General features: G+C 32.2%; 1 pseudogene across 1 annotated transcript in view; it reads left to right on the top strand.

Moving 5' to 3' along the window:
• The first annotated feature begins 2112 nt into the window (after window positions 1-2112).
• Window positions 2113-26842, top strand: part of LOC147078294 (pyrokinin-1 receptor pseudogene) — a 77006-nt pseudogene continuing 52276 nt past the window's right edge. Inside the window, exon 1 of the transcript XR_015072209.1 lies at window positions 2113-2954. The product of XR_015072209.1 is annotated as a pyrokinin-1 receptor pseudogene (transcript). The remainder of the gene's footprint in view (window positions 2955-26842) is intronic.

Raw genomic sequence — 26842 nt, 5'->3', positions numbered from 1 at the left:
CACTCCTCGATCCACTCAACAACCTCCGGTCAATTCATTCATCCTCCATCTTATTTACCTCCAAAAGTATACTTATAGGTAAATATGTCTAGTTAGATGGAAACTATTTATTATAATAATATGTAACCGAGGGACTATGTGGTGTGTATCCAGGTTCAGGAAAACGAAATCTAAGATCTAATCTAAGAGTATTTTGATTTTATGAAATTCAGGTTTCTGTTATGGATATATTTCAAATGAAAATTGGCGTTAAAGATACGAATACGATACTTTAGATACCTATACAATCTGTATTTAACTCATTTCTTGCAACATAATTTATACGTCATACTGGCTCAGAGGTAGAGAATTATTATTTTCTGGACGTTTTCGTTTGGTTAAACAAACTAGAAAGATGGAATTAAATGGATTGTGCGTATAATTTCTATAAATTTTATATCTACAATAATATATTATATAAAAATTTGATATGTATTATAGATTTTGATAAAACATAACAACAAAACATAACAGATTTAGGCCCTGCCAGGTGGCGCGTGTCCCACCCAGCTTTACGCTCGAGTATCAAAAAACGTACTCGGCCCATATAGCGCGTTTCCTTGGCAGTGTCTGACGTAATTATTTTTAAATAGGCATAAAAAAATAAACGCGAGTGCTAAAAGAAAGATTGCAACTCAGTTGTGACACACGGGTCCTGAGATTTAATATCTCGCTTTAATTCATTTAATACTGTCAAGATATATTTTTGTAGGTATACAAGCTAAGTGATGTAATTTATTTTTGAATGGCTATAAATGTCACGTTGTCGAGAATCTCGCGATCGCTTTCACTTATCGCGTGAGAGATAACACCTCGCGAGTACTTGTGGACGGCTCAATTAGGTCACTTGTACCTGAAGAACGCGCGACTTGTTACACGCGAGTCAAATCGCGCCATCTGGAAAAGGCCTTAGTAGGACACATTGTAACAATATAACCATACAAAAGACTTGTTCATGTATTGTGTTTTTATATTATGCTAATTTTCGTATGTTTGTTTTTTTTCCAGATACAACGAAAGTGAAAAAAACACACATCAGGGATAATCAACACGTTAAGTCAGTTTATCAAAGTGAAAACGAAAAAAAAATAATAAAAAAAACTTCACGCGTGGTAATATATAAAAAAAACTACACGATTCAGCTTTTAAAATGCTCTTACTTTCAATATTTTGCGCCTTTTAAGCATAATAAAATATTTTCAGCCAGCTCAAAGGATTTTTTAGTCTTTTGTCAAATTGCGTTTAGTATTTCAGTCTCAATTTTTTTAGACAATGTATGACAAACATTCGTGTTATATGACTTTATATGTGGTTGGAATACTAAATTGTCTTCGAGGATCAACATTACGTAAATTCTATGTAAAATCTCCCCAGAAATAATTGGCATTCTACTCGTAATATTTTATTATAAAATAGTTGCAATTGAATATAGTGAAAAAAGTGAAACTGTTTGTTTTCTTCTCGATTCTAATACAGATAGAATATAATATAGACGACAAAAATAATACCAGTGATAAGTACATTACATATATTTTTAAGTACATTATTATTTAAATACATAATTTTGTATTTTTATTAGATGAAAAAAATATGTATATTTTTTTTTTATTTTAAAAAGACTTGAACATAATATATTTTTTTCATTCATAAAACAAATTAATATTAAAAATAATTTTACATTGCCATCTGTTAATACTAATACAAACTGAAAATCGATAATTTATTGGATTGCGTCTGCAATTATGGTTTTATTCTATATTATATACGTAAAAAATGACACTTTCTCAATGACAGGAATGATATAATTGGTAGCGTACAAGCTTACTAATTGAATTGTATAATATTTTGAATTAATCTTGCTTTAGTTTGTTTGTTGAATTAACATTAGGAATTTACATTACAAATCAACGGGATTTACCTGTAATGGGCTTCAACAAGTTTCACCGTAAAAAATATACTATTAAATGTTATTTACTTCACAATTTAATAGTCAGTCTAAAACCACTATTCAGTATATTTTTAAATAAATTAAATTATTTAAATAAAATGCAAAAACGTATAAAAATAAAATAAAGTAAATAAAACTTTCAATAAAATATTTTATTTGTGTTTAAAAGCTTTTTAACGTGCATTTGAAAGTAAGTACATTGTTGACAATAAATTCGATTGATGAAATAAAACTTTAATGGATTGAATTTGTGCAGTCGAGAAAGAGCTTTGAGGTTAGATAGTTGTGCTTTTTGATAATAATTCTATGTGAAAGTGAAGAAATTTAATTGATAGACTAGTAATCGTGTTTTAATTTGTGATAATGCCTTTATGATAAAAGCTAAAATATGGTGCCTGGAAAAGCTCTTAACTTTGAGCGAACGAATTCGATTGCCGATTATTTTGATATCGTCAACATAACATTTGACGAAGAACTATCATCCACAACAAAAAACTACGAATATTCTTCCGGTAATTCAAGCGAATGGGGTCCAATAAGGGATCCCCTATACATAGTAATACCAATAACTATTGCATATGCGATTATTTTTGTAACCGGAGTTATCGGTAATATAAGTACGTGTATAGTGATATCACGTAACAAATCCATGCATACAGCAACGAATTATTACTTATTCAGTTTGGCCATATCGGATTTACTTCTACTTGTGAGTGGGCTTCCGCCGGAAATGTATTATATTTGGTCAAAATATCCATATGTGTTCGGTGAGGCTTTCTGCGTGATTCAAGGCTTTGCGGCTGAGACTTCTGCAAATGCTACAGTTCTGACTATCACGGCTTTTACTGTGGAGAGATACGTGGCGATTTGTCATCCATTTTTGTCACACACCATGTCGAAGCTTTCAAGGGCCATTAAGTTTATTATGGCAATTTGGCTGGTGGCACTCTGTTTGGCAATACCACAGGTGAGTTTATATTTTATTTATTTAATATTATTATCTCTTTTAATCGTGTCAACAGTATTTACCTCGATCAAATGGTGAAATTTCCCGTATCCGGAAATTTGTACGTTCACAGTTCAACAGTTCACCGCAGGACACTTATTCGTGCGCCGCAGTACGTGAAACATGAGTTCGTGTAACATTTAATCAAATGGCGCGTTTTTCGTTGAACATTTCACCGTGGAGTATATTTGTACGTATGCTACAACATGTGGCGAATTTTATGAGATGTCTTTACTAGGTTATGTTAGGTTAGGTTAGGGTTCATCTAATTGGAACAGTACTATTTGCAAACTATCGCCGTATTTTGTAAGATACGTACAAATGTATACCACAGGTGAGTTTATATTTTATTTATTTAATATTATTATCTCTTTTAATTGTGTCAACAGTATTTACCTCGATCAAATGGTGAAATTTCCCGTACCCGGAAATTTGTACGTTCACAGTTCAACAGTTCACCGCAGGACACTTATTCGTGCGCCGCAGTACGTGAAACATGAGTTCGTGTAACATTTAATCAAATGACGAGTGTTTCGTTGAACATTTAACCGTGGAGTATATTTGTACGTATGCTACAACATATGGCAAATTTTATGAGATGTCTTTACTAGGTTATGTTAGGTTAGGTTAGGGTTCATCTAATTGGAACAGTACTATTTGCAAACTATCGCCGTATTTTGTAAGATACGTACAAATGTATTCCACGGTGAAATGTTCAACGAAGAACTCGTCATTTGATAAAATGTTATACGAACTCATGTTTCACGTACTGCGGCGCACGAATAAGTGTCCCAAGATGAACTGCATTAGTACAACTTACATGTAACCGAAATTTCCACTTCTAAAGTCGTAGTTCGCTGGTGTAAATCCTATGTCACGATAGTTGATGTTTATTTTATTATTATGTGATAAAATCTAAACATAAATTAGTTAACGTTAGGTTAGGTTATTTTTGTTCGATCTATATTAAATCAGGTTTAGTTTTTAATCCCAAACATGGCACTTTGTTGCAGATAAAGTTAACATTTGATAAAAAATCTATCTAATATTGATTTCAATCATATTATGCGTCCGCACAATTTTCGGAATTTTGATTATATTATGTGCCTAATGTTAAAGTCTGGATATTAATTATCGGGTTTATGATCATTATAATATATTCTATATTTTTATATAAGTCCAGTATTTAGTCGATGCACAAACGTAGGTGTAAATCTGATAATAAAATATATTTAAAAATTGAAGAGTTTGAGTCATTAATATCACCTTCTAAGCCTAAAGTTTAGACTAAGAATATAAGCTGCAGCCATTCAACAAAATATCAAACATACATAATTTAAAAACACCTCAGAGAACTATGTAATATATAAAAAATACAACACCCAGCGCACATACGCGCCCATGTCCTCTACAAACTAGGCTACTATTATATTATAGAAGAATATTTTTGAACCTATGATCTCGTCTATTAGTTTGTTAAAGTCGATTGATCAATCAAACTAATGCAAAAGCACTAATCTTTGAAAGCCTATTCTAATCCTATCGATATACAGCTTTCGAGATGTAGCTGTATCGATAGACCTACTTTGATTTAAGAAACAAAAATCGATTGCCAAAGTAGCTTGATTTGGAAGAACACTGATGAGTAGGTATTAAAAGTGACCAATAGTTAAAATTTGTCGCTATTAGTATGTCACCTCGTAGCATAATGTTAATGCAGCGGATCGGGGCGTAAACCTGGGAGATACGGAGTTCGATTCCCCGTCGGGTTGGCTTACTTTTTTTCAAAAAAGATTTTTTCTATTGGTTATAAATATATATGCTCTCAGAAACTGTTTTTTCTAAATTATATATGTTTAATATTATTTAGATTGTACGCTCATGATGACGAGCGGTTAGGTTAGGTTAGATTAGCGTGTTGACTTAAATATCATATAAGAATATCGAATGATAAAAAATTAAATCAATAAGATTTGACTATATCTAAATCATTTATTGATAATTGTCAAAAGCTTACAATTTTACATTTTATTATAAAAATATGTGCCCAATAATTACAAGAAAACAAATTTTGTAACAACCCTTCTGCATACCCATTGTTTTAATAAAAATAACTTTCTAATTAAAAAAAGCCAACGCACGCTTGTGTTTGTTTTTTGGTTAAATTAAAAATCGTAAATTTTCCAAGATGCGAAATTGCCCTCCGCGTCGTCACCGCATATGCGTGGCGGAAAAACGGCGCCGAACTGAGCGTGAATTTTCCTCCCTGTCGTCCAGACGTTAGCAACTACTGATTCAATAAACCTCTATTTATCTATGGAAAACATTCAAGAATATATAATTATTATACTATTATTATATATCTAGGGTCAATACCCTACCACCCAGCATGACTTGGCAGGAAACCATTAATTTATAACTACAATGTATCTTGCAACATAATATTGTTAAAATTGCAAAACAAGCGATTTATGTGAGTCAATCAAAATTCAACAGAAAGCTAATTTAACAAAATAATATAATAATTCAATCAATCAATAATATCGCAAATTAATAAATAATTCTATGTAAGTTTACCATGATATGCACAAAAGTTGTTTGTATAAAAATCAATCTTGCGCAAAACTGCATAATTGTTCAAATTAAAATCAATTATTTATAATTTACAAAACAAATCATGCATTGTCTCATCTCTCATTGTCTCATAGGTACGCATGATTATCAAAAATATTCAAGTAGCCGATAGCAGCATACTCGTGATTTCACTCCGCTAAATTATAATCTGTTAAAATATCTGTAATAATTAAATTAATATTTATTTGGAGGGAGATAATAAAACCAGGGTTCATTTCATTCACGCACCAAATTCTGAGTCATTCATTTTGGAGTCAACCAACCCTGCCTGTTCCTTATTTCATCTCCTAACTCAATATATGTAGGAGTGGTCGATGTGAGGGTCGATGGTGTTGTTGATGAAAGACGATCGTGGTTATTCGTGATGATGGAGAAGTGAGAGTTTATTTATGGTTACATAAGTACAAGGGTACAATCAGTACAATATAACAGAGGTACGTATTATTTTTGCGAGGCACTAAGTTCTCTAGCAAGATACAAGTTTATCAAGTGAATAAATATTACGGAGAGACTGACTTGTTTCCACCCGACAACCTTTTGTTGCACCTGTCACGATGGAAAAAGCTTACCTCAATATAATATAATAATCGTTTAATGAATATCACTGACATAAACAAAGGGCTTACTAAGTAGTAATTTGATTGTGTGAAAAATGTATATAAATAAATTATTACACATACTAAACAACAATTGATTTAACTAATTAATTAATTAACATTAGTTTGAAAACGATTCATATGTCATGGATTATACCGATATTGCTTGGTTCTCACAGAAGCATTGATAGCCACATTTTTTTCCGACTGATCCTAAGAGGATCATAATATGGGCCTCCACAGAGTAGAGGTTTGTATTAACAGATTTTGTTTTTTACGAGAAATGGATGTCAGCCACTTGCTCAACCTATTAGGTCCATACTCTGACTCATACACAAATTGAAAAACAATATGTGTACTTGTCAGACCCAGGATTCGAACCTGGGACCCACGACGCAATAGGCCAACGCTTAAGCCGCGCGACCATCGTGGGTGTGATCCACATGAAACACATCGTACACAAAACCAAATAAACAATTTTAAATTTTTTTTTCTAGTATAACTTTAACTTTAATAAATTTATTAAACCGGTACCAATTTAATAATTTCATTTCGATATCTCAAAAAGTTTCCATAGTACATCGTTTCATCATCAGCCTGAATCTATTCACTGCTGGATGAAGGCCTCTCCAAGCTGAATTCACTTCTCTTGGTCCTGTGCATTGCGTTGCAGCGTACTTCCGCAGAACTATTCGACGATTGACATATTCCACCTGCGTGATAATAAGTATAGGTCATTGTTTAATAAATTCTTAAAATAGGGTCTGCTTGGCTCATTCGGTGTACTTCCTTGTATCTAATTTATATTTTTGTATTTACACTTTTCTACTGTTTAATGCTGATCTATTTTTTTATATGATACTCTTTTATTAATATTTATTTGCTTCCAAATATCGCGCTGTGAACATCTTAAATTATTAATTTGTAATGTTCACTATAATATGCAAAAACAAATAAAATTTGATATTTGAAAATTTGAACTTAATCATTCCATTGACCCAGCGGCCTCGAGATCTACCTTGCGGACGTTTTGTACCTCTTGGTTACCACTGGATGACTCAATTTGTCCAACAATTGTCTCTTCTTCAAGCTATGTGTCCAGCCTATTTCTACTTGAGGCTCTTAGCGAACTCTATTACATCGTAAATCCTTGTCTGTTTCCTTATCCATTACATAGTTTAACTCTTCAAAAATAACGCACCAGAGTAGTCTGTTAGTAGCGATGGAATAATAAGGTGAGGTTAGGTGTATATAAAAGGTACATACACAGAAGAGATAATACATAGAATTCCGATAGGCTATCTTATACCAATACAGTAAGTTTGAACGCAGTGTTTTGAATGTATGAGTGTCTTACGAAAATGAACCACGCAGACGTCCAATAATGTGTTACCATACCGTACACCAATATTAAATGGGCGTCAATGCATAAACCGAGAGCAGTTGTCAATTTTCGACGTATGACGTATTCTTGACACGTGTTTAAAATTATCACGTTTTCTTCTTTACTCGAGATCGGTTGCCTACTTCTCCTTACCCACTAGGTATTTCAGTTCCCATTATTTCTGAGTTCCCTGGGTACACACCTACATCCAATTAACGTTTTCGAACAGCGCACTTACAATTATTCATCACGAGGACAATGTCGACGATTCTAGTTAAATAATAAATATTAACATTTATTCTGATGACCACCTCTGTTCTACATGATTTATGTTACTTGGCTCTTGGTTGAACCTCAACGACATAGCATTGCAAACCTTACATTATGAATAAGTTGGTTTTGAACCCGCACTGACCTCATGCGTAAAAAATTGCGGTCAGAGACCCCTTTTTGTAATGATACCCATTCACAAATAAAAACAGAATATTTTCAAATTGGCGAGAGAGTGTTTTTTGGGCATTGCGATAGGACATTAAATTTTTGGGATTTTGCATTACGTAATCGTCGAGAAGCAACTTTTCGGTAGCACTACGAAAGGAAAATTTTTATGATTCTTTTCAACCTTATTGGGATCATATCTTAATTTATGTGAGCATGAAGCAGTCATAAATTATAGCAATGCAGGTTTTATGCCTCGTTTTATTACTTTTTAAAGATATGACATTTTTTTCACATCGTAATACGGTTTTTGGTACCTGCGTATTATATGAAAAATATTTCACACACTCACCACGAGATTTATTTGAATATTTTGGAATATCTTGCATGTGAGAAAATATTAATAAATTAAGTGATATTACGTAAAGCTATATTCTAAGCTTTTTATTTGTGCTGCATAGTTTAATAGCGCCTGTACACGTGCATGGATTTACTGGCAGCAATAGTGCGTATTTTAAACTATCATGACAATAACTTTTTACACGTAAAAGTGCTGACTGTCTCTCCAATTTTATTCTTCAAGAGTAAGCGAGACGTGATGTCGTCTATTTCGTACTATTTGACAGGTAGTGAAAATCGGTTAGCTTAAAAATGAACCTCAAAATGAGTATAGTTCGTTTTTTGCCGTCAGGTTCGACGCAGGCTCAGATCAAAAAATCCCTACTGTTACATGAAAATTCAGAAGCTTCCAAACTTTTTTAATTCATGCATGCAAGTTTGCAACTGCAGGATAATACATATTTACTTACAAGATAATACATTTTCTTGTTATGGCCACGATAATACTTACTGTCAACATTAATTCCATGCACGTGTAAACGGGGTATAACTTCAATGTAAATTGTTGTTTTTAACATTCTGTAAAGATGGTCTGGATCTGAAATGATGTATTCCGATGATACAAAATATGTTTGTAAAGCCATAGCATTCAAAAATATTCAAATATAATAATTAGCCGTTTTCCTTCATGAATAATCGGAAATGGAAATATTACATCGAGTTCACGATAGTCATTACGAATTAGTCAAGCGCCAGGCATCACAATTTTTTACTAATTGTTTTTATTTTAATAATTTATTAACAACAGAACATAAATCTGATGGCACATAAAACTATTAAAATGGTTCCTAAATACTACCCCCAAAGGGAAAAATGCACCGTTTTGACCAACATTACAAATTGAGTTAGTCTACGGATAATGCTATACGTGTAATTCTAAGCCATTTGCAATATAAAATTTATTTCTGTTTAAAAATCGACATTTTTCGCAAAAACGGTAGTTATCCTAACCAAGAGGACAGTATAACGAGATTCATAAGCAAAAACACAGCATCGATTGAAAATATACTGGTTTTTGCTTATACCATAAATGGCACAAATCAAAAGATTCATCCACATTATTAAAAAAAAACCTCAAGAAAAGTTGAAAAAATATGATTGTCTCATTATATCAAAATGTAACTTTGGCAAATAGCTGCCTTTTTGTTCATGGGGGCAGAATACTTGTAGTATGTTTAAAATAAATTCAGTACTAAAATGAAAAATAAAACAAATCTCGTGATATTTTTATATTAAAATAAATCCTTTTTTTATGTAATTGTGTCATACTTTTGTATATAGCTAATATTTTATTATATAAATCTGCTACATATTGACTAATCTGTGTAATTAAAAATGGACATACAGACCGTTTAGGCGGGAAAACTCTACATATTATGATAGCTTCGATATGTATGTTCCATTATCTATAAAAGTACTTCCACGACACTCATGTTACATTTTTATATATAAACTGTCAATTTGTGAAGATTTTAGATTAATATGATAATAAAGAAAAAAGTTTTTACTGCTTTTTCAAATGAATAAAATATTAAATGTTTTAATCTCCTGAATTTCTTTCTAAAATAAAAATAATTAAACTGACGATACGCCAATAAATTTATTTATTGTAATGGGTATTCTTAATATTAATTAAATGGTCCATACAATTTAATTAATATTAAGAATTTATTTATTTTATTCGAAATAATATTGAAAATATTTTAACTTTATTATCACTAAGAACTACTATGTAATAAACAAACATGGCAACATTTGAGTGATATTTTATTACACATTATTGACAGAATTAGTTATGTTATATCACCACATAAAATAGGCTACGGAATATTGGTTTTTACAACTAGTGGAAGATGACCTGATCGACCCTGTTAAAATTGCCACGTTTTGCCAATATTTCGCACGTCGTAAAACACAAGTTAACGATTCGGGTTCACGTCAATCAAATGACGGATGCTAATGCCACCACTATACAAATACATATTAGCTTGTACGTGAATGTTCATTTTCAAAGATTTAAATCTACCAAAGTAATAAAAAAAACAATTAAAATTTATTCTTGATTCTAATTTTATTTAAGTATATAGGTATATTATTATATTTATATATAATATTAAATTTATTGTTTTAATATATTTTTTTAAATTAACCACCACAGAACAGAATAACACATAGAGTTCCGATAGGCTATATGCCAATACATTACATTTTGACGCAGGGTTTTGAATGTGTTTCTACTGACACGCTTGCCGTACTCGCTGGGGTGCTACTCCTCGATCTGCACGTCCAAGTCAGAGAATCGATCACCCTCCTCTTGAGGGGGATTAGTACAACACTCGTTGGTGTCCCGATTTCCTGCTTATGGAACTCGAACGAGCGGAGCTGTTTGACAGGGTACATCCTCACACGGGCCCAATTGGTCATGGAGATCTGATAGCAACCACCAACTTTGCGGCATTCGAGAAATTTGCAGCGTCGTTTGGGGAGCGGGATAGTCCAGACTTCTCTGTAGACTCATCCACTTCAATTCGTGACACTCAGAATCCGGGTACATAAGGTGCTTAACGTCAGCGGACAGCAGAGCCAGTCTAAAAAACAAAAAAAAATCTTTCTTAACTTTCTTCTTTAAGCACTACGGTGCATGGTTGTAGCATCAGTCCCGTGCGGCACCGTCTCGGGACGGAATGAGCACTTAAAATCACTTCTTTCAGACACGTTTAAAACGTCATGGAAAGCGGCCGTGCATATCCACGGCTGTGCATATGACGGGTGGTGGTGGAAACTTTAACGTAGTATGTGTTATACACCAATACTGAATGAGCGTCAGTCATAAAACGAGAGCAGTTGTCAGAAAAAGTGCGAACGCGTATTCTTGACACGTGTTTAAGTTTATGTTATATTCTTCCACACTCGAGATCGACTGCCTGTTTCTCCACACCCGTTAAGTATTTCAGTACCCATTATTTCTGAGTTCACTGTTATCCACCATGCAAGAGATAGGTACAGTTAGCGTAGAACTATATTTTTGTTTGCGGTATGTATGGGGTGTCGGCAAGGCCGAATCACGAAAATTGAAGTAATTTAAAATGTTTATAATCTCAAAAATCTTTAGGATAATACAATAAGTGAGGTGGTATTGTATAGAACTATAGATAATAGATAAACACGTTATTCAATAATGCACGCGTTACCGTGAACGGTGCAGGGGAAGGGTATATTATAAAATTGAAGGAACGAATGTCGTCAGTCACCCAAAAATCATTGCACATAAATAAGTGATATGTCAAACGATTCATTTTGGAGTGTTATAACGTTATGTGAAAATAAATGTTATTGTAAATGTAGGTATACGGGAATTATTGCACCGCATTGTGGTTTTTTTTATAATATCAGCATAATGTAGGATGCATAAAAAGGTGCCACGCACTGCAGCATAACAACATCATAACAAACAGCATAACAATTGGTCTATAATAAAGTCTAAAGACTTTATTATAAACCAATTGTCCTGGCGTCCAGTTATGCTATTCCTCCAGTCGATCGCACCCATAGGCACGGCAGCCAAAAAAGCGAAACAAACGAATCGACTTTATCCTATGGAGAAGTATAATGAATGAATTATATTATAGCAGCCAACATAGAATCATAATTTAATTAAACTCATCAAAATTAATAACGCAACTATCTAATCGACCATCAACTCAATCAAACAACATAATGAAACTTATTTAATAAAATAGAATACTAGATGAATTCGAGAATATAAATAGCAATCTAAATTAATCAATCCAGAATATTATGCCTAATAACTAGTCAACTTAGCATTAATATTACCTGCAAATAATCATAGGTATTATCAGTTAGGTATCTAACATACAATTGAATGTACCCAGATTCAATATTCATCCTCACATTTTCTCACTTTTATAATATATTCATACATATACAACCAATTTAGGCTACAATAAATAATCACAAGATAAAAAGAACTTTTTATATACAACGTTTTTAAATTTTCTGTTCAATCATATAAAGTTGACTTGACTAGCTTAAACGATCAACGCGCAACTAGCGTTAACGCGCGTGTTTTAACATGTACCTAACCGAATTTTTTTTAATTTTTTTTTAAACGGTTTAAAAAATACTATTTTTTGTAACAAAAATACTTTATGCAGTCATCAAATGTTTAAAATAACTATAAAGGATAATAAGGCTTCAAAATTATATAAATAGATTATCCACAACGTTTAACGAGTGTCCAGGATCATCGTTTGAAAATACAATAAAAACTCAATTTTGACCTTCGACGAGCATGTCCCCCCTTAATAATACCTTAGCATTATAATATTATGTTTTATCTTAAAATAGAATAATACATGCATACCCACATATTATACTTAATCACCATTAGCCGCTGTCAATCCAAAGCAGAGAAAGCTTTTAGAGCGTGTTTGCATTTTTTTGTTTTTTGTTGTTTGGGCTTCTCAGATTTTTGTAGTTCAAAGAGAATTTAATTTACGCTAGAGATACCTTTACTGAAAAATTTCCTAAACATGCTTAAGTGTTTTGTACAAAAATGTAATTAATTCGTATTTATTTTGTTTTACCTACTGGCCAAAGTATGTTTTCAATACCTAGTATTTTTTTATATACCTACTCATCATGTGTGATTTTGAATTAAAGTATTAAGAGTACGTAGATACTTACTGTCATTTCTAGATGGCTATAAGATAAAATTATGTCGTTTCAATAACGAATGCAACATTTTATAAAAATTTACATATAATTTATTAAATAAAAAGTAATTTAGTTAATTAATTTATTTATTAATTTAGGAATACAAAACATTGTGGACATAACAAATCTAAATTCAAGACGTACACAACATAAGATTTACATTATAACAAATATTACCCTCACAAGAGAGAAGAAGAGAATACTATAGAAAATTATAATAATAATAACAAAAAAATTAAAACATACTTAAGTACAATTTTATACAGAAAAATACAATTTCAAAATGCATTAAAAATGTATATTTCTTTAAGGAGCGCATTTACTAATCTTGCACTCCTCGCGAATGATGCCTGATAGGCTTGACACGAGGAAACGGTTCCGATCCAGAATAAATCATGGTTGCGACCACGTAGGTAATTGACAGGCGCATGTAAATTCAAATTTCTTAGGACGCCAGTATTGGAAAACATCCCTCGCAATAACAGGCAAAAGTGTTTCAAGAGCAGAAGAGACCGATAAGATTCAAGAGTGTGAAAATTAAGCTTGCCTTGTAGAAAGGCATTTGGAAAATAATCATTTGACGAATTATCGAAAGGAAAATAGTTATATGTCTTAAAATAAAGACATCGAAGTTTAATAATAAAGAATAATTAATTAACTATACAATATTGTTAAAACCTTGATTCATAATATAATATTGTAATCAATATTTTTGAAATTTGATTTATGGAAAATATTGTGCACACTTCTTTCAGAAAATTAACGAACGTTTTGCGTCGTAAATTGTTCTGTTTCGATCGCTTCAAATATTATAATAATTATTGTGGAAATAAGTTTGTTTTTATAAAATGTTTTTCTAACAATAGCAGTAAACTTTTGATAATAATTACCTATATCATTAAATTATTGTAATTTTCTTTGTACGTTGTTATTTTGACCAAAATACTTTTGTCAAAATTATATTATCAGTATAAAAATAATACGCAATACATAATATTGTATATTAATTGAAATTTTCAAGCCATTAATATAAATAGATAATATTTAATGCCAGCTCACTTTTATGATCATTGATGTACGTATTTTTACGGTTGTAGCTACTGAAAAAAATTGAATCTACTTTTCGAAGAAGAAAAAACATTATCCTTTATCGATTGCTTTTAACGGCGTGGAAAATGACATTAAAAAACCTGTAAAGGCAAGTTTAACATTTTTATACCTGGGATCAAACCAATTATAATAAATTTCACGTAAGTGGCTGTAAATATTCACTTAAAAAATATTAGTATAGTGAGAAAAGGTGATATAATAATTAAAATATAATTCACGTACTTCCGTAACATTTTTTTGTCATCATTTTGCTCAAAGTAATTGGGTGATTGTGGCAATTTATCAGAGTTTTTCTTTATGTATTTTACACAGTTAGATTGTACGCCAACTGCTGGTAGAGGTTTTTGAAGTGTGCGTATGATTTGATTAATATCAATTAGGGGTTCAAACTTAGGGTTGAAAATCATATTATGATTTTATTACCTACTGATTCAATCCGGCCCCACTATTATAGTCAAAAATGGTTTAATAATCATGATGGATGAACTGACCATGTGGCGGCTTTTTCTATCTTTTAACATTTTTGTCTAAGTAATTTTTATGAAGCTTCAATAGAAAAATGCGTACCTAAGTAATAAGCTGGAAGCATAATTTAGAAAGTCATATATTCTCCTCACGTCTCTATTATTTCTTCATATATACGTTACATGTTTTCCTTGATTTTCTTTCAATGTCATTTCGAAGATTTATTTTGATGGAATTGTTGAAATGTATTTCAACTATTTCAACCAAAAGATTAGCAGTGAACCCTTTTTTGACAGTATATTATTGGACAACTTAAGTGATTGCTCATACAACGGTAAAATAACATTGATGTTTACTATTTTTTCTTCCGGAAAATGTATTTAAAACAGTTAGGTATAATATTATTAGGTTGAAAAAATATTTTCAAATCAACTTAAATAACAATGCTATATTTATTTTTTAAAAAAGACACATTGAGTACAACACAACAAATTATTAATTCAAGATGTTCACAACATGATATTTAGAATAAAAAGTTAAGGTAAATCAACTTAGTAGATAAAAAAACTAAGCAAAAAATAATTAATAATAAATATAGAAAAGAAATAAAAAACAACATTAATTCAAAAAAAAAAAATACAAAAGTTACAATAAAAACGAATTTAAAAACAAAATAGGTACATAATGCATCGCTAAAAATGTCTACGTCTCTAGGGAGTACATTCACCAGCCGCACAGCCCTCGCTATTGATACGTGGTTGAGCCTAACATATTGAGGAAACGGCTTTCACCCAAAATAGGTCGCGCGGCTTAAGCGTCGGTCTATATCAGTGGTCTTAAAACTGTGTTCCGCAGAACCCCGGAGTTCCGCGGTACCTCTCCAGGGGTTCCGCGAGTCAAAAAAAAATCGACAAATTATGTAAAAAAAAAAAAAAATTATTATTTTAACATAAATATTCTTTTAAGGATGGGATGGGGTTCCCCGAAAAAACTTGTAATTCTAAAGGTTCCGTGAGTCGACAAAGTTTGAAGACCACTGGTCTATAGCATCGTGGGTCCCAGATTCGAATCCTGGGTCTGGCAGGTAGGTACACATATTTTTTTAAAATTTGTGTTTAAACCAGAGTATGGACCTAGTTGAGCAAGTGGCTGACATCCATTTCTCGTAAAAACAAAATCTGTTAATACAAACCTCTACCCTGTGGAGGCCCATAATATGATCTTATTAGGATCGGACATGGTCGGAAAAAAAATAGAATCTTAGTTTAATTGAATTTTAGTGGGAATCCCTTGCGTGCAAATATAATTAGAGAACTCTTGTGGTGCTTCCATCTTTGGTATTCTAGACTAGCTCTGAGAGCATTGCTCTGCTCAGGAGACTCTCAGAGGCCAGATTCTTAATACTTTCTTTGATTTTACACTGGCGACGAGCCTTGGTTAATATAAAACCTGTAGTACTTTTGATTTAATCTGTATACCTATATCGAAAAAGCTCTTATTCACCACAACGATCTTCGACCAAAACCAACATCACGAGGATTTCCACATTTTTATCTTCTCTGTGGGCTATAATAATATTACCATTCCTATGAAAGAGAAAGAGTTTGTAGATAATTTATAAAATGAATGTAATAATAATATGTACCTACCACAATCATAATGATGGTGAGCAAAATATGTGCAGTAAAAAAATATGTTTTTTTTTATACGACATGGCGAATAAATTCCAAGTGATTCTTAGCGATGGTGCCCACAGACGCGTCGGGCGCGCGAAGTCGGCGAATGCAGTGTTTATTCATAACCATAATCACACGTCTCTTCCCGCGCATTACCCTTCACCTATGTTATAAGCGGCCCAAGCAGCACAAAATAAATATTATTACAGTGCCTCTCATAACAAAGCAATAAAAATATTATATTATTTCGGGGCTTGTAATTAAAATTTACGACGACATTCTTCAAACAGCGATAAACTGAACACGCAATAAAATAAAACAATGACTTCTCTGTAATTAAATAATTGCTTTCCGCCCGTCGATCGACAATGCCTCGCGCAGCGTGTTTTTGCTCGCTGTGGTCAATGAATGGACTCCATTGTATTTTATTTCATTCGTATCGCCGAGAAGCGGTGATTCGCGAAAAAACGATGATTCATGCGGCGCGCGCGTATAATGCGTCGCCATATCCAGTGGGCGCTGGCGTATTTGATTACGTTGTATTTTCAATGATTTATGCGCCACTTGTAGAAATTTTGCGCGAGTGCGGCGCCTGACGCGTTCTGTGGGCACCATCGCTTAGGTATATACATTTTATAAATTACCAACAAATAATCGCTGAAATTCCATTGAAAAGATCTTACATATACTAAATTCACTCGGATTTTTCGATTCCCTCGACGATATTAATGGATAATGTATTATATTTACATTTTCTTATACGGTGCGTTGCTAAGTGATAAATGCGAAACAGCAAAACGCGAGCGTTGAAGTAATTGTGTTGACGTACAACAGGCACGCAGAATCAAAACAACATTTCGTACACACTTAGAGATTTAATACTAATATGAACAGAAATGCTTCCCGAAGCGTGAATCAATCGTAGTAAAGCGGTGTATAAACAACACTTAAGCTATGTCCTAGCTAAATCCGACCGTGTGCCCGTGATAATATTTGCATGGTGCTATTGGAAAATAATAGAACAACGCGATAATGTTCGGTGATAGAGTTTATCGCAAGTATCACGGAAATTAGATCGTCAACTAGCATATTATTTTTTTACATTTTTTGAAAATCGATTAGTGAATATTCAACAATGTTCCATGAGACCCATTTTTACGTTAGGGACGTTATTGTTATTATTTATATATAGAACGATGTAGGCATTACATACACATGGTTTAAATAAGAACTCTGTCATTCTTGGCGGTGTTGACTTGTATGTCCCTGATAACTATCTTGGAAACCGGGATCATCAGTACCTAAGTTTGTTCTCCCAAGGTATAGAACTAACCTGCCATTTGTGATGCCAATTGGGAGGGCAATAATTGTGTTCAACCAAATCATTTCAGATGTTGATATATTCCACTTACGCGAGGATGGGTATAGGTGGGCGTTGTTTCATAAACTCTTAAAATAGGGTCCACTTAGCTTATTCGGTGTGCTTCCATGCTTTATATTTTTTTTATAATATTTGTATCTTTTATGTATTTTACTTTTCATACTGTTTTTTTTTGATACTGCACATATTTATTTCTTCTTCACACTGTTTTAATAATTATTATTATTGTTATTTCTTTGTTTTTAAATGCAATGTTATGAACGTTTTAAATTTATAATTTGTAATGTTCATTGTATGTAAAAAAAAAAAAAGAATTTGAATGACATTTATTGCAATTATCTCAGAGAGTAGATTAATAACAACAATGTTTTTTGCATGTTTATGTCACGCAAGTGTCTATTACCTGCAGTTACGTTGTATTTGATTTTTATCGCAATTATTTTGGAAAGCAACATTTAATAATTAAGTTCTTTGCATTCTATCCGGAAACCGATCGGCAGCAGCAGTTACTAACATTTTTTAATTAATCTTGAATGTAATCAACACTGCAGTAATCGTATAAAAATTGCGGTAAAAATTAAATTCTTTTTATTTTCAAATACCTATTACATCCTATACTTCATTTGGACATGCTCATTAAATTTGTTTTTTGCAGTATTATTGTGGACGCATTACACACACCGTGCTGCACGCATTGTTCTGGACAGGTGCAGTTAGGACGCAGCGTTACATATCGGATTTATAGATTGATTTCATAATTCTATCTAAACCATTTTCGGTATGGAAACTATAGTATTAATTACCAAATATCACTGATCGTTTACATGTATCAGTAATGCAAAAACCTTTTATCAGAGAAGGAAATTTATTCATTTTTGAATCGTAGTAGGTTACGTGTTTTTTCATAATTTCATAAAAAAAAATTGTGCACAGAATTCATGACGTTCATAATATAAAATTTTAATTAAAAATAACAGAAAAAACAACCATGAATGTTAAACAGTAAAATAAAATTTCAAAAACAAAATACACAGAACATCACTGAAAATTCATTTGTTTTTTGGGAGTGAATTATTGATTATTAGTCTTGCAGCTCTTCTGTGTATTTCATTAAATTTGTCTAAGTATCTGATACTCAGCTGCAGATATCTGTCGTCCAGTCGTTGACACCGAATAGTTATATACTATACATATCATCATCATCAGCCTGAATCTATCCACTGCTGGATGAAGGCCTCTTCAAGCTGCTTCCACTTCTCTCGGTCCTGTGAATTGCGTTCCCACGTACTTCCGCAGAACTTTATCATTTCATCGATCCAGCGGCCTCTAGGTCTACCTTGCGGACGTTTTGTACTTCTTGGATACCACTGGATGACTAGATTTGTCCAACGATTGTCTTTTCTTCGAGCAATGTGTCCAGCCCATCTCCATTTAAGGCTTTTAATAAACTCTATTACATCGCAAACCCTTGTCTGCTTCCTTATCCACTCATTCCTTTTTTTGTCCTTTCGCGTTATGCCCAGCATGCACCTCTCCATACCACGTTGTGCTACTCTAAGTTTCTGGATCTCTCTTTTACTTGGTGTCCATGTTTCACACGCATATGTGATCACGGGAAGCACACACTGGTTGAACACTTTGCGCTTTAGGCACAGTGGAAGGTCACTTTTGAAGATATTATTCAGGCGGCCAAAAGCATTCCATCCTAACTTTACTCTGCGAACAATTTCATCAAATATACATCCATCTATAGACACTTTTGTCGTCCCAGATAGATGTAGCTTTTCACCTGTTCGAGCTGAGTGCCATTGATGAGGATCTTTTTTTGGCCTGCAAAGCAGTTGAACATGACTTTCGTCTTTGTTACATTTATTTTCAAATCTACTTTGTTGCTTACTTCAGCGAGTTCCTGAATTTTGCTTTGGAGGTCTTCTGAGTCTTGCGAGAAAATTACTATGTTATCGGCAAAGCGCAGATGACTCAGGTATTCTCCATTTATGGGGATCCTTTTGTCATTCCAGTCAAGTTGCCTGAATAAGTCTTCAAGGGTAGCTGTAAATAGTTTAGGTGAGATTGTATCACCTTGTCGGACTCCTTTGGTGATAGGAAATCTGCGAGATGGTTTATGAAGATTGACAGATGCTGTTGCGCTACTGTATATATCATTGAAAATATTTATATAGCGCCCAGGAATTCCTTGTTTTCTGAGTGCGTCGAGTATTGAACATTTCTTTATCGAATCAAACGCCTTCTCATAGTCTATAAAACCCATGCGTAGTGGCAGTTTGTATTCCTGGCACCGCTCTATGATTTCTCTGACGACTTGGATATGGTCCATAGTGCTGTATCCTCCTCTAAATCCTGCTTGTTCTCTCGGTTGGTTCTCGTCTAGTACATTTTGCAGACGGTTTGATAGAATTTTTGTGAACGTCTTGTAGAGAATAGGGAGTAGACTTATTGGACGATAATTTGCTAGGTTTTTTCATGCCTCTGGGACATCCTATTTGCATATGCAGGCTGTGAACAATTGCGCAAGTACTTCATTTGCATCCTTTCCCACTTTTTTGTAGATATCTATCGTTAGATCGTCTTCCCCGGGGCTTTCCCACTTTTCATGTAATTTAAGGCATTGGTTACTTCCCAGGATGTGATTTCGGGAGTATGGGCTTCCGAATTTCCATTTCTCTGAAGATCTAAGTCTATAGTCGTATTGTCAGTGTCATCACTGTAGAGATTGCTGTAGAACTCTTCAACTCGGCTTAACAAGTGTTCCCAATTTCTAATGATAGAACCATTTTTTGCTTTTAGTGCTGTGATTTGACGTTTTCTTATCGACAAGCATTGCTTGTTTTTGTTTAAACTTCTGCCTGCTTTCACAATTGCTTGTATGAGGTTTACATTCAATTTACGAAGGTCTTCTCTTATTTTCCTTTGGAGGGTTTTAAAAACTCCATATCGTTTTGTGCCTGTCTATCGCTCTTGGTTTTCCTTCTCTGCTCTATAAGATATCATAATACCCCGTTAATACGTGCATGAGTTTATTGCTGACAGTACATAATATCGCGGCCGTAACAAGAAAATATACGTGTAAACATGTATTATCCTACAGTTGCAAGATTGCATGCATGAATCAAAAAGTTCGGAAGCTTCTGAATTTTCATTCGACAGTTGAAATTCTTTTGGCGAACCTACCGGCAAAAAAACGAACTACATCACGGAGACTCATTGTTAAATAGTGCCATAAAATGATAACATCACGTCTCGCTTACTCTTGAAGAATCAGATTGGAGAGACAGTCAGAACTTTTACGTGTAAACAATTATTATCACGATAGTTTAAAATACACACTATTGCTACCAGAAAATTCATGCACGCGTACAGGCGCTATATTATTATGATGGCAACCTAAATGCCAACAAATATAATGAGACGTCGTTTGGGACTTATACTCCCAACAGACTCGAACAACGTGGAAATTTATTAATAAAATTCTTTACAAAAAAATAGTTTCGACCTTTTCAATTTTGAATCCTTATTCACTAAGTTAGAAGTAGAATGAAAACTAATAACACGTCTAAAACAACCTTGAACCCTGTACAAATCTGAGATTTTAACATAAAATATTGTTCTGTACTCAATTACCGGTCCAAAACTCTACTAGTTAAATTTGATGTTATAATATATTTAACTCACATTGTAATATTGTTACCAAAAAGTTTTGCTAAAGCAATAAACAAGAGGTATCGTATCCTGGCCATATTCAATTTAACTTGGTTCAAAGTTTGCAATAGAAGATAAAAAGAAAAAGCTGTTAAAGAAAATTTACTCATATACAAATGTAGTTTAAATGAAGTGGAGTTATAAAAAAGTGACTAAAGCTAATGATAGTAGATTTATTAGTTTCCGAGTCGGTAACCTCTATTTTTACTTAACAAAAATATTTTTCTTGGTTTTGATTCTGTGAGTACTTTTCATTTTACCTATATTCATAAATATCAAATCCAGCTGTATTCTTTAGTTAAAAAGAATTACACTGAAGCTTGATTGCAAAATCGTTTATATTCATCAGCTCCCAATTTTTATGACTAACAACACTCTAACCTTACACTTGATTTTATATTTTAATTTAATGACGTTAGGGAAATTTTATTTCCATTCAATTTTTTTAAAATTATTATTTATTAATATGTTTGCAAATTGTATATACCTAAGTATTCTATTTGTACCCCTTGATATACTTTACGGTTTTTTTTTCAATTATCTTAAAATGGCAAAATATGAAGGTTACCGACTTTAAAATAATGTAGCAAACTTAATATATTTTAGTTAATGATTACATTCGCTTTGAGTTGTTTGTATCACTATAACTTAGGGTATCCAATTAACCGGTTTTCGTTTTTTACGAATATATATATATATATACTATAATATCTGTAAGCGAAAGGAAAAGGGCGACAAGGAATTGAATTCAATTCTCTCAATTATCACTGAACTCCGCACAAAAAAAAATCGAGATGGTCCAAAAATCAATCGTCTTTTGGCTCTCCTGAAAAGAATCGATTGTAGATTTAACTTCTTTATTCTTTCACAAATAGATACATATGACCTTTATTATTTTTTTTAAATCCATGTTTGATCCTAACAAGATCGTAATATGGACCTTCAGAGAGTGGAGGTTGTATCATTAGATTTTTCTATACGAGAAATGGATGTTAGACACTTTCTAAACCTATTAAGTCCATACTCTGTGTGGGTATAAAGGCGTAAGATCTTTACAGAAAGCTAAGCAGGTAGTAAAATTTATGAATAAATACAGAAACACTAATTGTTGCAATAACCCTCCGAAAATTATTGTTACAATTAAAATATTTCATAAAACTCATTGTTTTCTTTAAAAACTTAAAGAAAAAAATGTTTTTGAATAATTGTTTTCTTTGCCAGAGTTATATTGTTGACAATAGAGTCTTCCTGGCCAGTCAGGTATATCAATTACGTAAACAAATTGAATCTCGTAACGAGAATCTTATTGCAGAGTTGAAAAATCGTGCCTTATTGTACTACTGAGAGCTTAGTAAAATAATGCCTTAAAAATACATCTGGAAATACAAAACCCTACCATTCCTACCCTTAATGAGAATTTAATGCTGCCGCCTTTAAAACTTCTGGCATTAAAAACTATTCCTTAATTCTCTTGTTTCTACGTTACCTTATGGGACCATTAAATTAATTGCAAGGAAACTATACGTGGGAGGGAAAATACCTTGAATAAAAATACTCATTTTGATTTGATTTTAAATATAACTTTAGTCACCCCCACAAAAAATGCATGACTAAGGGATGGAAGTTAGTACCTACTAGGTAATCGATCAGTCATCTTCTGGTTTGATTTCGCGGTTGGCAATAATGCATGTTGTACATACATCATTCAGAAAACACTCATGAGAAAATATAGCCAATAGAAAAAATCTTTTATGAAAAAATTAAGAAACCCGGCAGGAATCGAACCTACATCTCTTGGGTATCGCGCCTGGTTCGATTTTTTTTAACCGTTCTACTACTCATATTTGGCTCGTTCTGTCCAAGAATTTGCCGACCCCTGCGGTAGGCGATCGACTTTTGTATTTTAAATCAAAGTAGGTAATACTTCAATCACTAGCCGACGTCACGGATTACTCCAAGATATTTTTGTGTTGTAACTTACTTGATCTTGCTAATAATTTAATAAACTATTTTTTTACTCAACGAATAATTCACAAGATTTAAGAATGTAATATTCTAAGTATTGAACATACATAATTTTGAAAACACTCATGAGGAAATATAGCCAATAGAAAAAAACAATTTGGAGAGCGCTTATGAGCAGATATTAAAAAGGCCAATAGTTTAAATTTTTCACAATTATGCAGTCGTAACATAGTGGTAATGCACAAAGCGCGATACCCATTCTGCCGAATGATGAAACCATAGACTAAATTTGTTGCTGTGCCAGCATGTGACAGCACGTGACGTAATCATAATGTAATCGCAGCATTACTTGTGAATATTGATATTATTTTACCATCGATACTTTGACATCAATACTTTCTTTCGATATGATACCAATACGAGATATCGCTGTTATTTTTTTAATATGGCGGCTCTCACTAAAATTCTTTTTACACTACAAACCATTGACAAGATCAGAAATAAAAATAGACGAAATCTAAACTCTGTTAAATTATTATTATTAACGTTTTATTAAAAAATTTACTGAATATATTATGAAAAAATGAACATAATAAAATACTGTTAAAATACCCTGTTTTTTTCTACTTTTTTCTCATCCAATCTTGCTTACCATTCTTTGTTTACTTTGTTTCGTAAATATTTATTTTTGACGCATGATATTATGCTTTTCAAAACCATCAATATTCCTACATAATATGTTATGATCTTTACGGCTTTTCGGTTCGGTGTAAATATTTTATGATGAAGCGTTGTTTTAATAATAGATTATTATAAATGCTCACTGGCTTTTCATTTTTTTCGTATTACAATAATACTAGCCACCGTTAAAAAAAACAACTGAAGTTTACTCAGCTAGAGAGCTAGAGGTGATTTTTTTACTTATGACAGAATGAAACCCACTCACGATTATTTTATTATTATAAAAAAGATCAACAATTTTTATCACAAAATATATCGTTATCATAATATTAATTTGACATCAATGGCATTTATATAGCAGGGCTTCTAAATCTTAGGTCACCGCGCCCCAGATGATGTGAGAGGGCATTCCAGAAAATGCGACAACTTTTTCGTTGACATTATTATAAGCTTTAATCCGACTCTTTGAAATACGCGAATAAATCAATTTTTCTCGAGGAGTGTGAATGTAGATAATCTATTTTGAGACCTGGAGATTTTAAATGAATAGATTATGGATCCGTATTCCCAGTGGCGGCTCGACGATTTTCTAGGTGGTGGGGTTTAGCCATTAATTAGCCAATATAAGTACCTACTTACCTACCTACTTTCTCATATTATGCATTATGTACCAACCTACTTATAATAATATGATATTATTAACGAGGAAATGAGTATTTTTTCAGAATAAATAATATGATTATCTGAGTTGTTACTTAATCACATCTATAAAGCGTGCTTAAAAATATTACCTTAATTAATAATAATAAATATTATAGACTTAAAATTATAAGTTTTGAACCACGGCACAGCGATCGTTTTTGTTCACTTAGGGGTTATTTGATTCGCTCCTTAGTATGCGTATACTGACGCTAATGCATTTACATCATTTGCAGAACAAGATATGTATTGCAGCGACGGGATGGACCTGAGTAACCCCAGTCAGCGAAAAATAGACGCCATAGCTTTCTTAATTTGTACATAAGTGTCACCATAAAAAAGAGGAGGATTAAAATTAATTAATTATTTCAATACCACGTAATCATAATTATATTATAACATATTTTACAATCATTGCTTTATTTATTAAATTTGTATAATAACAATAAATATCTGTATAAAATTGCGACGGATTAGATGGATAAATTAAGTAGGTATATTATGACAATAATAAAAATATCGGACGTGTATTTTTGAAATGATAACGATATGGGGATGTTCCCTACGAAGCCTCAAGGCGAAGTCTTTACTGAGCCTTTATTAAAGAGGCACCTAGCGGAAAAATACGAAGCTTGCAATTTAAGACATTTTTTTGATAATTTACAATTTCAACTGTATTAATGAATACATATGTGTCTGAAAACATTAAAAAGAAAAATATTTTTTATTTTAAATCAAAGATAAACTTACAATTGTAAAAAATGTAATAAAATGTGAATTTGTTGAATCGGACCGCACCCTATTATTAGATATATTTTATGATCATATTTATTATTAAAATTTAGTTTAATAAGTTTTCTAAGCATCACCTAAGAGATTTTTGACTAATTCATAGTTTTAATATTATAGATTTAAATAACATCAATTTTTATAAAAAATATAAATGTGTATAACTTGAAACCCTTTTTATTTATATCAAATTTTCCATTTCTTATGTCACTCACTATAAAAAATCTGGCTTTAAAATAGATGTTGACGAATTATTATAATAATATCTTCTATAATACCTAGGTATATACACAAAATATAAAAAATATTAACTAGAGTATTATACATATTAAATTATCAAGGCATGAGGCATTTTAATGTATTTAAAAAAATCGTTTCAATAAAATACTGTTTATGTTAATACATTGGTATACTGTATACATGATGAGGCCCTTTTGAGTAAAGGTGACCCGTCTACCACGTAGATTAAGATTATATGGTGTACCTGTGTCGACTTTTGATCTTAATATAAATAGATATAGGTAATTATTATTAAGCAAATAATAATTATGTTCTCGAAAATCTTTTACGTGATGTATATATGCTTAACATAGCATGTCAAAGACTGAAGCTGTAATCATAATAGTATACATGTATATACATAAATGAGTTACCTAGAGTCATAACTCACATATTAGAAAATACTCGAGTTTTGAGATAATCGCAAAAAAACCATCAGAATACTATTTTTTTATAATTGAAGAAAAGTATTGAACTCCCTTGAATATTAATAAGTGAGTGAGTCGATTTACATTATTTTTTTAAAATATAATTTATTACTCATAGGGCTGCAGACAAACAATACACTGTGAGAAATATAACTCCCTGATTAGTTAGAAAGGTCTTGATGGCAGAACTCCATTATTCATTGAAAAATGTGAGTTCTGACACCAACAGTCAATTTTGTTTAAAATGAATTTTGAAAGCCAACTATTTTTCTTTATATAGATTAATGCATGCCAGAAAAGAATGGATGTGTTTTGAGATTTTTTCAAATGTATTTAATACCTATGTATTTAAAACAAATAAAGAAACCATTCTTAAATCTTCTGTATATTCAGTAGATATTAAATAACTATAAAAAAACTTATTTACTGTCTCTCCTTTTATGCTTATATGAAAATAACTAAACTAGG

This window comes from Rhyacophila brunnea, unplaced genomic scaffold, assembly GCF_057557595.1.
Source record: "Rhyacophila brunnea isolate RB1 unplaced genomic scaffold, BYU_Rbru_1.0 scaffold_11, whole genome shotgun sequence".
Lineage (NCBI taxonomy): Eukaryota > Metazoa > Arthropoda > Insecta > Trichoptera > Rhyacophilidae > Rhyacophila > Rhyacophila brunnea.
Note: the sequence above shows the minus strand (reverse complement) of the source record. Positions and strands in the feature narration are given on the sequence as shown.